Source organism: Triticum dicoccoides, chromosome 1B, assembly GCF_002162155.2.
Source record: "Triticum dicoccoides isolate Atlit2015 ecotype Zavitan chromosome 1B, WEW_v2.0, whole genome shotgun sequence".
NCBI classification, from domain to species: domain Eukaryota; kingdom Viridiplantae; phylum Streptophyta; class Magnoliopsida; order Poales; family Poaceae; genus Triticum; species Triticum dicoccoides.
Genome location: NC_041381.1, coordinates 328,575,405 through 328,588,104, shown reverse-complemented (window position 1 = coordinate 328,588,104; position 12,700 = coordinate 328,575,405).

Below are 12,700 nucleotides of genomic sequence, written 5' to 3'. Positions count from 1 at the left end.
CCAAGCCTCACGAGGCGGACGACGCCAAGACCCCCGAGGGGATCGGCCTCTTCAGGCTGGCTCCCGAGGGGCAGAGAGTTCTATGCAAGGTGCACCTCACGAGGCTCAGCTGACGTGAGCCATGATGACCAAGGCCAGGCGGGCGCAAGTGGGCGCAGAGCGCCAGTTTCCTCTTCGGTGCAAGGGAGGCAAGCCGCAGGCGCGGAGTCCCGAGGAATCAGCCAAAGGTTTCCATTCTGGTGCAACAAGACCAAGACCACCAGGACGAGAGGACGAGGTCATCACCGAGCCCACCGCAGCGTCATGACCAGGGGCTTTTCGCAGGCAAAGACCACTTTTGTCAGGATAAGTTGTACTACTTGTTCCCTTTCAAATCCGGTCGTTGTGGGATCCCTTCCTGCCAACATTTGGGAAGAGGACCAAGGCCACTATAAATAGGACTTAGCCACCACATAGAAGGGGAGGGGATCCATTCTCACCCGACCACCTCACCAGCTCTCTTGAGCTTAAGAACACCTCACCTCCTGAGGCCAGTTCATCCACTGTACTAGTTCTCCCTCAGCCCCTTTGAGTCAATCCACCAAAACGCTGGAGTAGGGTATTACACCGCAAGGTGGCCTGAACCAGGATAAACTGTTGTGTCTCTTTGTTTCTTCGAGCTCGACGTGCTAGGCTTAGGAGGATCGCGAGTAGGCAGGCTGGGTAGGTTGAGATCTCCGCATGCACCCCAGAGTTCGAACCTTTCAAGGGTTTGCGGATCCCGTAATCCGACAACTTGCTTGTTGCTATGAAGACCAAGGTGGGGTCTGGTGCTACCTTTGATGTGTCCAACTGGATGTGGCACGAGATGTACAACATGGTCATCTACAGAAAGGTCCCCATTTATGCTCCATTCGTCATGTGCTTTCTGAACTCCGTTTGGGCTGTTCGCCGTCCTGGAGAGCTTCTCACTTCTCCAGATAACCTCACCGTGCATGAGGTCAAGCAACTCAAGAGTAAGAAGCATGTCGAGCCTTGCTTTCCTGCTAATGAGCCCGAGGATGTCTATGCCAATTCAGATGATGAGGACTTCGAGATGGAGCCAGGGGCCAAGCCTTCTTGGGTGACCAAGCTCACTGCTAAAGTGAAGAAGACCTTCTGCCTTCAGACTGACATTCAGAAGAAGTTGTATAAGGCCCATGTCAATGAGAAGCTTGCCATGTGTTGTCAGATTGATATGATGAAGCACCTCAACATGCCCGTGCAGAGTGGATCCGAGAAGAGCATCACCCCTGAGGACTGGTGGATCTCTGCGTACAACACATGGTCAGATGATGAGGCTCCTCGCCAGCCTTCTACCTCCGCTGCCGCTACTGATGATATCATGGAGGATGCTGACAGGGATGATGATGAGGAGCAGATGATGATTAGGATCCGTATGCGATCGAGGAGTCAGAGGAGGAGTACTGAGCTTTGGAGCGCTAGCTTCGCTCTCTTCCTTTTTGGTGTCGTGATGCCAAAGGGGGAGAGAGTTCTGTTAGGTCTCGGAATTTGCATGGGTTTTGCTTGGTGTTGGTTCCTTCGTGCGTCGTGTTGAACTTTAGTTTGTGGACCTTGTTGCTTATCTCGACTTGCATGGTGTGAGACATTCGCTCCTCTACTTATCTTTATTATTGTTAATGTCATTTATTTATCCGTTATAGTCTTTACTCTCTTATTATGTGCTTATTGCTTATCTTTGCTTGTCTGGTAAGAGTGGTGGGTCTATAAAATCTAGGGGGAGTCTTGCTCCTAATGTGTGCACTTGCATTCCAATAGCAAATTCAAATTAGGGCACACATCTAGGGGAGTTCTGCCTATATTTTCTAGACCTCTCTCTTGCAAATGTGTTGTTGTCATCATCCACCAAAAAGGGGGAGATTGTAAGGACATTTCCCTACTTTGTGTTTTGGATGATGATGACAACCCCTTGTTGGTCTAATCTCGTGCTAAGTGCTTCAGGTTCTCGGTGATTAGGCTTACATCGGTTAGCTATTCTCTCTGGAAGGAAAAGATCGAAGACGGTTTTTGTCTATGTTTTTTTACCTCTTTGGTCGTAGGGAACCCGCACTATTAAGAGGGAATCCACATTGGAAGGAGTTGGGGGAATCTTTGCACGTACACTTCTGCCTCTCCCACCTTTGCTTCCTTGTTTTGTGAGAGACAGAGCTCCCTTTCATTTTCAACTGTTTGCTGTGTTCTCCCAACGGTTGTACCGCTCGTTCGAGCGGTTGTACCGCTGGCCCTTGGCACTAACCCAACCACCACCCCAGGGGTGACACCATGGGGTTGAACAACCCAGTCATGACCAAGCGGTTGTACCGCTGCTCCCGGGCGGTGGTACCGCCACCGTGCTTAAAATTGACTGCGGTGTGTCATTGGCGGTTGTACCGGACAAGAATAGCTCAACAACCGGTTCGGTTTCTATTTTCATGCGGTACTTGGGCGGTGGTGGCCCGGTTGGTCCGGTTGTGCCCCGCACACCGGCACCACCGGTGCCCTAAGTGTTGGGGAACGTAGTAATTTCAAAAAATTTCCTACGCACACGCAAGATCATGGTGATGGCATAGCAACGAGAGGGGAGAGTGTTGTCTACGTACCCTCGTAGACCGTTAAGCGGAAGCGTTATGACAACGCGGTTGATGTAGTCGTACGTCTTCACGATCCGACCGATCCAAGCACCGAACGTATGGCACCTCCGTGTTCAGCACACGTCTAGCTCGATGACGTCCCCCGGGCTCCAATCCAGCAAAGCGTCGGGGATGAGTTCCGTCAGCACAACGGCGTGGTGACGATGATGATGTTCTACCGGCGCAAGGCTTCGCCTAAACTCCGCGACGATATGACCAAGGTGGAATATGGTGGAGGGGGGCACCGCACACGGCTAAGGAACAATCCGTAGATCAACTTGTGTCTCTTAGGGGTGCCCCCTCCCCCGTATATAAAGGGGGAGAGGAGGAGGGGGCCGGCCAAGGGGAGAGGCGCGCCCTAGGGGGGGCAATCCTACTCCAAGTAGGTTTGCCCCCCCCCCCCTTTCCTATTAGGAGTAGGAGAGGGAAGGAAGAGAGGGGAGGGAAGAAGGAAAGGGGGGCCGGCCCCCCTCCCAATTCGGATTGGGCTTGGGGGGGCACGCCCCCTCCTTTGCTCCTTCTCCCTCCTTTCCACTAAGGCCCAATAAGGCCCATATACTTACCGGGGGGTTCCGGTAACCTCCCGAAACTCCGGTATAGTCCCAATCTCATCCAGAACCTCTCCAGTGTCCAAATATATCCGTCCAATATGTCAATCTTTATGTCTCGACCATTTTGAGACTCCTCGTCATGTCCGTGATCACATCCGGGACTCCGAACAAACTTCGGTACATCAAAACTTATAAACTCATAATAAAACTATCATCGTAACGTTAAGCGTGCGGACCCTACGGGTTCGAGAACTATGTAGAGATGACCTAGAACTATTCTCGGTCAATAACCAATAGTGGAACCTGGATGTTCATATTGGTTCCTACATATTCTACGAAGATCTTTATCGGTCAAACTGCATAACAACATACGTTGTTCCCTTTGTCATCGGTATGTTACTTGCCCGAGATTCGATCGTCGGTATCCAATACCTAGTTCAATCTCGTTACCGACAAGTCTCTTTAATCGTTCCGTAATACATCATTTCGTAACTAACTCATTAGTTACAATGCTTGCAAGGCTTAAGTGATGAGTATTACCGAGAGGGCCCAGAGATACCTCTCCGACAATCGGAGTGACAAACCTAATCTCGAATTATGCCAACTCAACATGTACCTTTGGAGACACCTGTAGAGCACCTTTATAGTCACCCAGTTACGTTGTGACATTTGGTAGCACACAAAGTGTTCCTCCGGTAAACGGGAGTTGCATAATCTCATAGTTGTAGGAACCTTGTATAAGTCATGAAGAAAGCAATAGCAACATACTAAACGATCAAGTGCTAGGCTAACAGAATGGGTCAAGTCAATCACATCATTCTCCTAATGATGTGATCCCATTAATCAAATGACAACACATGTCTATGGTTAGGAAACATAAGCATCTTTGATTAATGAGCTAGTCAAGTAGAGGCATACTAGTGACACTATGTTTGTCTATGTATTCACACATGTATCATGTTTCCGGTTAATACAATTCTAGCATGAATAATAAACATTTATCATGATATGAGGAAATAAATAATAACTTTATTATTGCCTCTAGGGCATATTTCCTTCAGTCTCTCACTTGCACTAGAGTCAATAATCTAGATTACATAGTAATGATTCTAACACCCATGGAGTCTTGGTGCTGATCATGTTTTGCTCGTGAGAGAGGCTTAGTCAACGGGTCTGCAACATTCAGATTCGTATGTATCTTGCAAATCTCTATGTCTCCCACTTGGACTTGGTCCCGAATGGAATTGAAGCGTCTCTTGATGTGTTTGGTCCTCTTGTGAAATCTGGATTCCTTTGCCAAGGCAATTGCACCATTTTTGTCAAAGAAGATCTTCATTGGTCCCGATGCACTAGGTATAACACCTAGATCGGATATGAACTCTTTCATCCAGACTCCTTCATTTGCTGCTTCCGAAGCAGCTATGTACTCCGCTTGACATGTAGATCCCGCCACGACACTTTGTTTAGAACTGCACCAACTTACAGCTCCACCGTTCAATAAAAATACGTATCCGGTTTGCGATTTAGAATCGTCCGGATCAGTGTCAAAGCTTGCATCGACGAAACCATTTACGACTAGCTCTTTGTCACCTCCATATACGAGAAACATATCCTTAGTCCTTTTCAGGTATTTCAGGATGTTCTTGACCGCTGTCTAGTGACCCACTCCTGGATTACTTTGGTACCTCCTTGCCAAACTAATAGCAAGGCACACATCAGGTCTGGTACACAACATTGCATACATGATAGAGCCTATGGCTGAAGCATAGGGAACTCCTTTCATTTTCTCTCTATCTTCTGCAGTGGTCGGGCATTGAGTCTTACTCAACTTTATACCTTGTAATACAGGCAAGAACCCTTTCTTTTCCTGATCCATATTGAACCTTTTCAACATTTTATCAAGGTACATGCATTGTGAAAGTCCAATCAAGCGTCTTGATCTATCTCTATAGATCTTAATGCCCAATATGTAAGCAGCTTCACTGAGGTATTTCATTGAAAAACTTTTATTCAAGTATCCTTTTATGCTATTCAGAAATTCTATATCATTTCCAATCAACAATATGTCATCCACATATAATATTAGAAATGCTACAGAGCTCCCACTCACTTTCTTGTAAATACAGGCTTCTCCAAAAGTCTGTATAAAACCATATGCTTTGATCACACTATCAAAGCGTTTATTCCAACTCCGAGAGGCTTGCACCAGACCATAGATTGATTGCTGGAGCTTGCACACTTTGTTAGCTCCCTTAGGATCGACAAAACCTTCTGGTTGCATCATATACAACTCTTCTTCCAGAAATCCATTCAGGAATGCAGTTTTGGCATCCATCTGCCAAATTTCATAATCATAAAATGCGGCAATCGCTAACATGATTCGGACAGACTTAAGCATCACTACGGGTGAGAAAGTCTCATCGTAATCAACCCCTTGAACTTGTCGAAAACCTTTCGCAACAAGTCGAGCTTTATAGACACTTACATTACCGTCGGCGTCAGTCTTCTTCTTAAAGATCCATTTATTTTCAACGGCTTGCCGATCATCGGGCAAGTCAACCAAAGTCCATACTTTGTTCTCATACATGGATCCCATCTCAGATTTCATGGCCTCTAGCCATTTTGCGGAATCTGGGCTCATCATCGCTTCCTCATAGTTCGTAGGTTCATCATGGTCAAGTAACATGACTTCCAGAATAGGATTACCGTACCACTCTGGTGCGGATCTTACTCTGGTAGACCTACGAGGTTCAGTAGAAACTTGATCTGAAGTTTCATGATCAATATCATTAGCTTCCTCACTAATTGGTGTAGTTGTCACAGGAACTGATTTCTGTGATGAACTACTTTCCAATAAGGGAGCAGGTACAGTTACCTCATCAAGTTCCACTTTCCTCCCACTCACTTCTTTCGAGAGAAACTCCTTCTCTAGAAAGGATCCATTCTTAGCAACGAATGTTTTTCCTTCGGATCTGTGATAAAAGGTATACCCAACAGTCTATTTTGGGTATCCTATAAAGACACATTTCTCCGATTTAGGTTCGAACTTATCTGGCTGAAGTTTCTTCACATAAGCATCGCAGCCCCAAATTTTAAGAAACGACAACTTTGGTTTCTTGCCAAACCACAGTTCATAAGGCGTCGTCTCAACGGATTTTGATGGTGCCCTATTTAACGTGAATGCGGCCGTCTCTAAAGCATAACCCCAGAACGATAGCGGTAAATCAGTGAGAGACATCATAGATCGCACCATATCTAGTAAAGTACGATTACAACGTTCGGACACACCATTTCTTTGTGGTGTTCCAGGTGGCGTGAGTTGCGAAACTATTCCGCATTGTTTCAAATGTAAACCAAACTCGTAACTCAAATATTCTCCTCCACGATCAGATCGTAGAAACTTTACTTTCTTGTTATGATGATTTTCCACTTCACTCTAAAATTCTTTGAACTTTTCAAATGTTTCAGACTTGTGTTTCATTAAGTAGATATACCAATATCTGCTTAAATCATCTGTGAAGGTGAGAAAATAACGATATCCGCCACGAGCTTCAACATTCATCGGACCACATACATCTGTATGTATAGTTTCCAACAAATCTGTTGCTCTCTCCATAGTACCGGAGAACGGTGTTTTAGTCATCTTGCCCATGAGGCACGGTTCGCAAGTACCAAGTGATTCATCATCAAGTGATTCCAAAAGTCCATCAGTATGGAGTTTCTTCATGCGCTTTACACCGATATGACCTAAACGGCAGTGCCACAAATAAGTTGCACTATCATTATCAACTCTGCATATTTTGGCTTCAACATTATGAATATGTGTATCACTACTATCGAGATTCAATAAAAATAGACCACTCTTCAAGGGTGCATGACCATAAAAGATATTACTCATATAAATAGAATAACCATTATTCTCTGATTTAAATGAATAACCGTCTCGCATCAAACAAGATCCAGATATAATGTTCATGCTCAACGCTGGCACCAAATAACAATTATTCAGGTCTAAAACTAATCCCGAAGGTAGATGTAGAGGTAGCGTGCCGACAGCGATCACATCGACTTTGGAACCGTTTCCCACGCGCATCGTCACCTCGTCCTTGGCCAGTGCTCGCTTATTCCGTAGTCCCTGTTTCGAGTTGCAAATATTAGCAACAGAACCAGTATCAAATACCCAGGTGCTACTACGAGCTCTAGTTAGGTACACATCAATAACATGTATATCACATATACCTTTGTTCACTTTGCCATCCTTCTTATCTGCCAAATACTTGGGGCAGTTCCGCTTCCAGTGACCAGTTTGCTTGCAGTAGAAGCACTCAGTTTCAGGCTTAGGTCAGCAACTTTCTTGCTGTTCTTCTTGAAGTTCCCCTTCTTCTTCCCTTTGCCCTTTTCCTTGAAACTAGTGGTCTTGTTGACCATCAACACCTGATGCTCCTTCTTGATTTCTACCTCCGCAGCCTTTAGCATTGCGAAGAGCTCGGGAATTGTCTTGTTCATCCCTTGCATATTATAGTTCATCACGAAGCTCTTGTAGCTTGTTGGCAGTGATTGGAGAATTCTGTCAATGACGCTATCATCCGGAAGATTAACTCCCAGTTGAATCAAGTGATTATTATACCCAGACATTTTGAGTATATGCTCACTAACAGAACTATTCTCCTCCATCTTGCAGCTGTAGAACTTATTGGAGACTTCATATCTCTCAATCCGGGCATTTGCTTGAAATATTAACTTCAACTCCTGGAACATCTCATATGCTCCATGACGTTCAAAACGTCGTTGAAGACCCGGTTCTAAGCCGTAAAGCATGGCACACTGAACTATAGAGTAGTCATCAGCTTTGCTCTGCCAGATGTTCACAACATCTGGCGTTGCTCCTGCAGCAGGCCTGGCACCCAGCGGTGCTTCCAGGACGTAATTCTTCTGTGCAGCAATGAGGATAATCCTCAAGTTACGGACCCAGTCCGTGTAATTGCTACCATCATCTTTCAACATTGCTTTCTCAAGGAACACATTAAAATTCAATGGAACAACAGCACGAGCCATCTATCTACAACAAACATAGACAAGCAAAATACTATCAGGTACTAAGTTCATGATAAATTTAAGTTCAATTAATCATATTACTTAAGAACTCCCACTTAGACAGACATCTCTCTAGTCATCTAAGTGATCACGTGATCCAAATCAACTAAACCATAACCGATCATCACGTGAGATGGAGTAGTTTTCAATGGAGAACATCTCTATGTTGATCATATCTACTATATGATTCACGCTTGACCTTTCGGTCTTCGTGTTCCGAGGCCATATCTGCATATGCTAGGCTCGTCAAGTTTAACCTGAGTATTCTGCGTGTGCAAAACTGGCTTGCACCCGTTGTAGATGGACGTAGAGCTTATCACACCCGATCATCACGTGGTGTCTGGGCACGACGAACTTTGGCAACGGTGCATACTCAGGGAGAACACTTCTTGATAATTTTTAGTGAGAGATCATCTTAAAATGCTACCGTCAATCAAAGCAAAATAAGATGCATAAAGGATAAACATCACATGCAATCAATATAAGTGATATGATATGGCCATCATCATCTTGTGCTTGTGATCTCCATCTCCGAAGCACCGTCATGATCACCATCGTCACCGGCGCGACACCTTGATCTCCATCGTAGCATCATTGTCGTTTAAGCCATCTATTGCTTCTACGACTATCGCTACCGCTTAGTGATAAAGTAAAGCAATTACAGGGCATTTGCATTTCATACAATAAAGCGACAACCATATGGCTCCTGCCAGTTGCCGATAACTTCGGTTACAAAACATGATCATCTCATACAATAAAATATAGCATCACCTCTTGACCATATCACATCACAACATGCCCTGCAAAAACAAGTTAGACGTCCTCTACTTTGTTGTTGCAAGTTTTACGTGGCTGCTACGGGCTTAGCAAGAACCGTTCTTACCTATGCATCAAAACCACAACGATAGTTCGTCCAGTTAGTGCTGTTTTAACCTTCGCAAGGACCGGGCATAACCACACTCGGTCAACTAAAGTTGGAGAAACTGACACCCGCCAGCCACCTGTGTGCAAAGCACGTCGGTAGAACCAGTCTCGTGTAAGCGTACGCGTAATGTCGGTCCGGGCTGCTTCATCCAACAATACCGCCGAACCAAAGTATGACATGCTGGTAAGCAGTATGACTTGTATCGCCCACAACTCACTTGTGTTCTACTCGTGCATATAACATCAACGCATAAAACCTAGGCTCGGATGCCACTGTTGGGGAACGTAGTAATTTCAAAAAAATTCCTACGCACACGCAAGATCATGGTGATGGCATAGCAACGAGTGGGGAGAGTGTTGTCTACGTACCCTCGTAGACCGTTAAGCGGAAGCGTTATGACAACGCGGTTGATGTAGTCGTACGTCTTCACGATCCGACTGATCCAAGCACCGAACGTACGGCACCTCCGTGTTCAGCACACGTCCAGCTCGATGACGTCCCCCGGGCTCCAATCCAGCAAAGCGTCGGGGATGAGTTCCATCAGCACGACGGCGTGGTGACGATGATGATGTTCTACCAGTGCAGGGCTTTGCCTACACTCTGCGACGATATGACCGAGGTGGAATATGGTGGAGGGGGGCACTTCACACGGCTAAGGAACAATCTGTAGATCAACTTGTGTGTCTTAGGGGTGCCCCCCTCCCCCGTATATAAAGGGGGAGAGGAGGAGGGGGCCGGCCAAGGGGAGAGGCGCGCCCTAGGGGGGGCAATCCTACTCCAAGTAGGTTTGGCCCCCCCTTTCCTATTAGGAGTAGGAGAGGGAAGGAAGAGAGGGGAGGGAAGAAGGAAGGGGGGGGGGGCGACCCCCTCCCAATTCGGATTGGGCTTCGGGGGGGGGCGCCCCCTCCTTTGCTCCTTCTCCCTCCTTTCCACTAAGGCCCAATAAGGCCCATATACTTACCGGGGGGTTCCGGTAACCTCCCGGAACTCCGGTATAGTCCCAATCTCATCCGGAACCTTTTCAGTGTCCAAATATAACCGTCCAATATATCAATATTTATGTCTCGACCATTTCGAGACTCCTCGTCATGTCCGTGATCACATCCGGGACTCCGAACAAACTTCAGTACATCAAAACTTATAAACTCATAATAAAACTGTCATCGTAACGTTAAGCGTGCGGACCCTACGGGTTCGAGAACTATGTAGACATGACCTAGAACTATTCTCGGTCAATAACCAATAGTGGAACCTGGATGTTCATATTGGTTCCTACATATTCTACGAAGATCTTTATCGGTCAAACCGCATAACAACATACGTTGTTCCCTTTGTCATCGGTATGTTACTTGCCCGAGATTCGATCGTCGCTATCCAATACCTAGTTCAATCTCGTTACCGGCAAGTCTCTTTACTTGTTCCGTAATACATCATTTCGTAACTAACTCATTAGTTACAATGCTTGCAAGGCTTAAGTGATGAGTATTACCGAGAGGGCCCAGAGATACCTCTCCGACAATCGGAGTGACAAAACCTAATCTCGAATTATGCCAACTCAACATGTACCTTTGGAGACACCTGTAGAGCACCTTTATAATCACCCAGTTACGTTGTGACGTTTGGTAGCACACAAAGTGTTCCTCCGGTAAACGGGAGTTGCATAATCTCATAGTTGTAGGAACCTTGTATAAGTGATGAAGAAAGCAATAGCAACATACTAAACGATCAAGTGCTAGGCTAACAGAATGGGTCAAGTCAATCACATCATTCTCCTAATGATGTGATCCCATTAATCAAATGACAACAAATGTCTATGGTTAGGAAACATAACCATCTTTGATTAATAAGCTAGTCAAGTAGAGGCATACTAGTGACACTATGTTTGTCTATGTATTCACACATGTATCATGTTTCCGGTTAATACAATTCTAGCATGAATAATAAATATTTATTATGATATGAGGAAATAAATAATAACTTTATTATTGCCTCTAGGGCATATTTCCTTCACTAAGCGGTTCTGCCGCTTGGGACTTAGCCATCCAAGTGACCAGGGCCAGGCGGTTGCACCGGTGCTATACCACTCGATCACCGCACACAGGGGTGACACCCTACTGTTTTAAAGCGGTGGTTGAGCGGTGGCTGAGCGGTTGTTTCGGTTGTTCTCCACAACCGGTACTACCGCCTGTCTGCCTAGTTGTACCATTTGATAGGGTTTTTGTAGGTTACCCGTGAGTCCCGGTTGTACCGGGACGATGAGCGGTTGTACTGCTGCAATGCTTCTTTCGCAGTAACGGTTGGATTTTAGGGTTTGCTATATAAGGGTGGTTCTTCCACCTACCACACTTACCTCTTGCCCCTATCTCTCCACCATTAATGCCCTTCAAGCTTTCTTGCCCGATCTCTCTCTCTAGCCACTCAAACTTATTGATTTGCTAGGGATTGAAGGAGGAGACCTAGATCTACACTTCCACCAAAGGATATTTGATTCCCCCATACTTTCTTGTGTGGATTTTGTTACTCTTGGGTGTTTGAGCATCCTAGATGGTTAAGGTCACCTTGGAGCCACATTCCATTGTGGTGAAGCTCCGTGGTTTCGTTGGGAGCTTCCAATTCGGTTGTGGAGAGAGCCCCAACCTTGTTTGTAAAGGTTCGGTTGCCGCCTTCAAGGGCACCAGTAGTGGAATCACGGCATCTCGCATTGTGTAAGGGCGTGAGGAGAATACGGTGGCCCTAGTGGCTTCTTGGGGAGCATTGTGCCTCCACACCACTCCAATGGAGACGTACTTCCTCTCAAGGGAAGGAACTTCGGTAACACATCCTCTTCTCCATCAACTCCACTCTTGGTTGTCTCTCACCTTTACTTGTGCAAGCTTATCGAGTTGAATTCCTTGCTTGCTTGAGTGCTTGTTGTTGTTGCATCATATAGGTTGCTCACCTAGTTGCATATCTAGATAACCTACTTTGATGCAAAGTTTAATTTGGTAAAGAAAAGCTAAAAATTGTTAGTTGCCTATTCACCCCACTCTAGTCAACTATATCGATCCTTTCAACTGTCCACAGACACGCCCGGGCACGTCCGTGGACGTATAGGGCACCAGATTTGGCAATCCTGGCTGTAGATGGTCTTAGAAAACCACTTTCGAGGTGGAGTGATAACTTTCTTTGGAGTTGCGGCCAGATTCAGAATCAGATAGCATAATGGAGCGTCGTGTCGATCCGCATCTTCCGGTTCATGCATATAATGTGCAAATAACCGATCTATGACAAGATATGGATGGATGTGAGGGTCCATTGGTGCATCTCTACAGGGATAAATCTATTCGAATAGTCGTGTCCGCAGTTATGGACGACTTGGTGATTAATCTCAGTTCATAGAACAACTTTAACCTTAACAAATACAATAAAAGTTTGCCAACCATGTGAATGTCTTGTGGGTTCTTCCTCGCAGGAGATGCGGGGAGGGGGGGGGATAAGGTAGT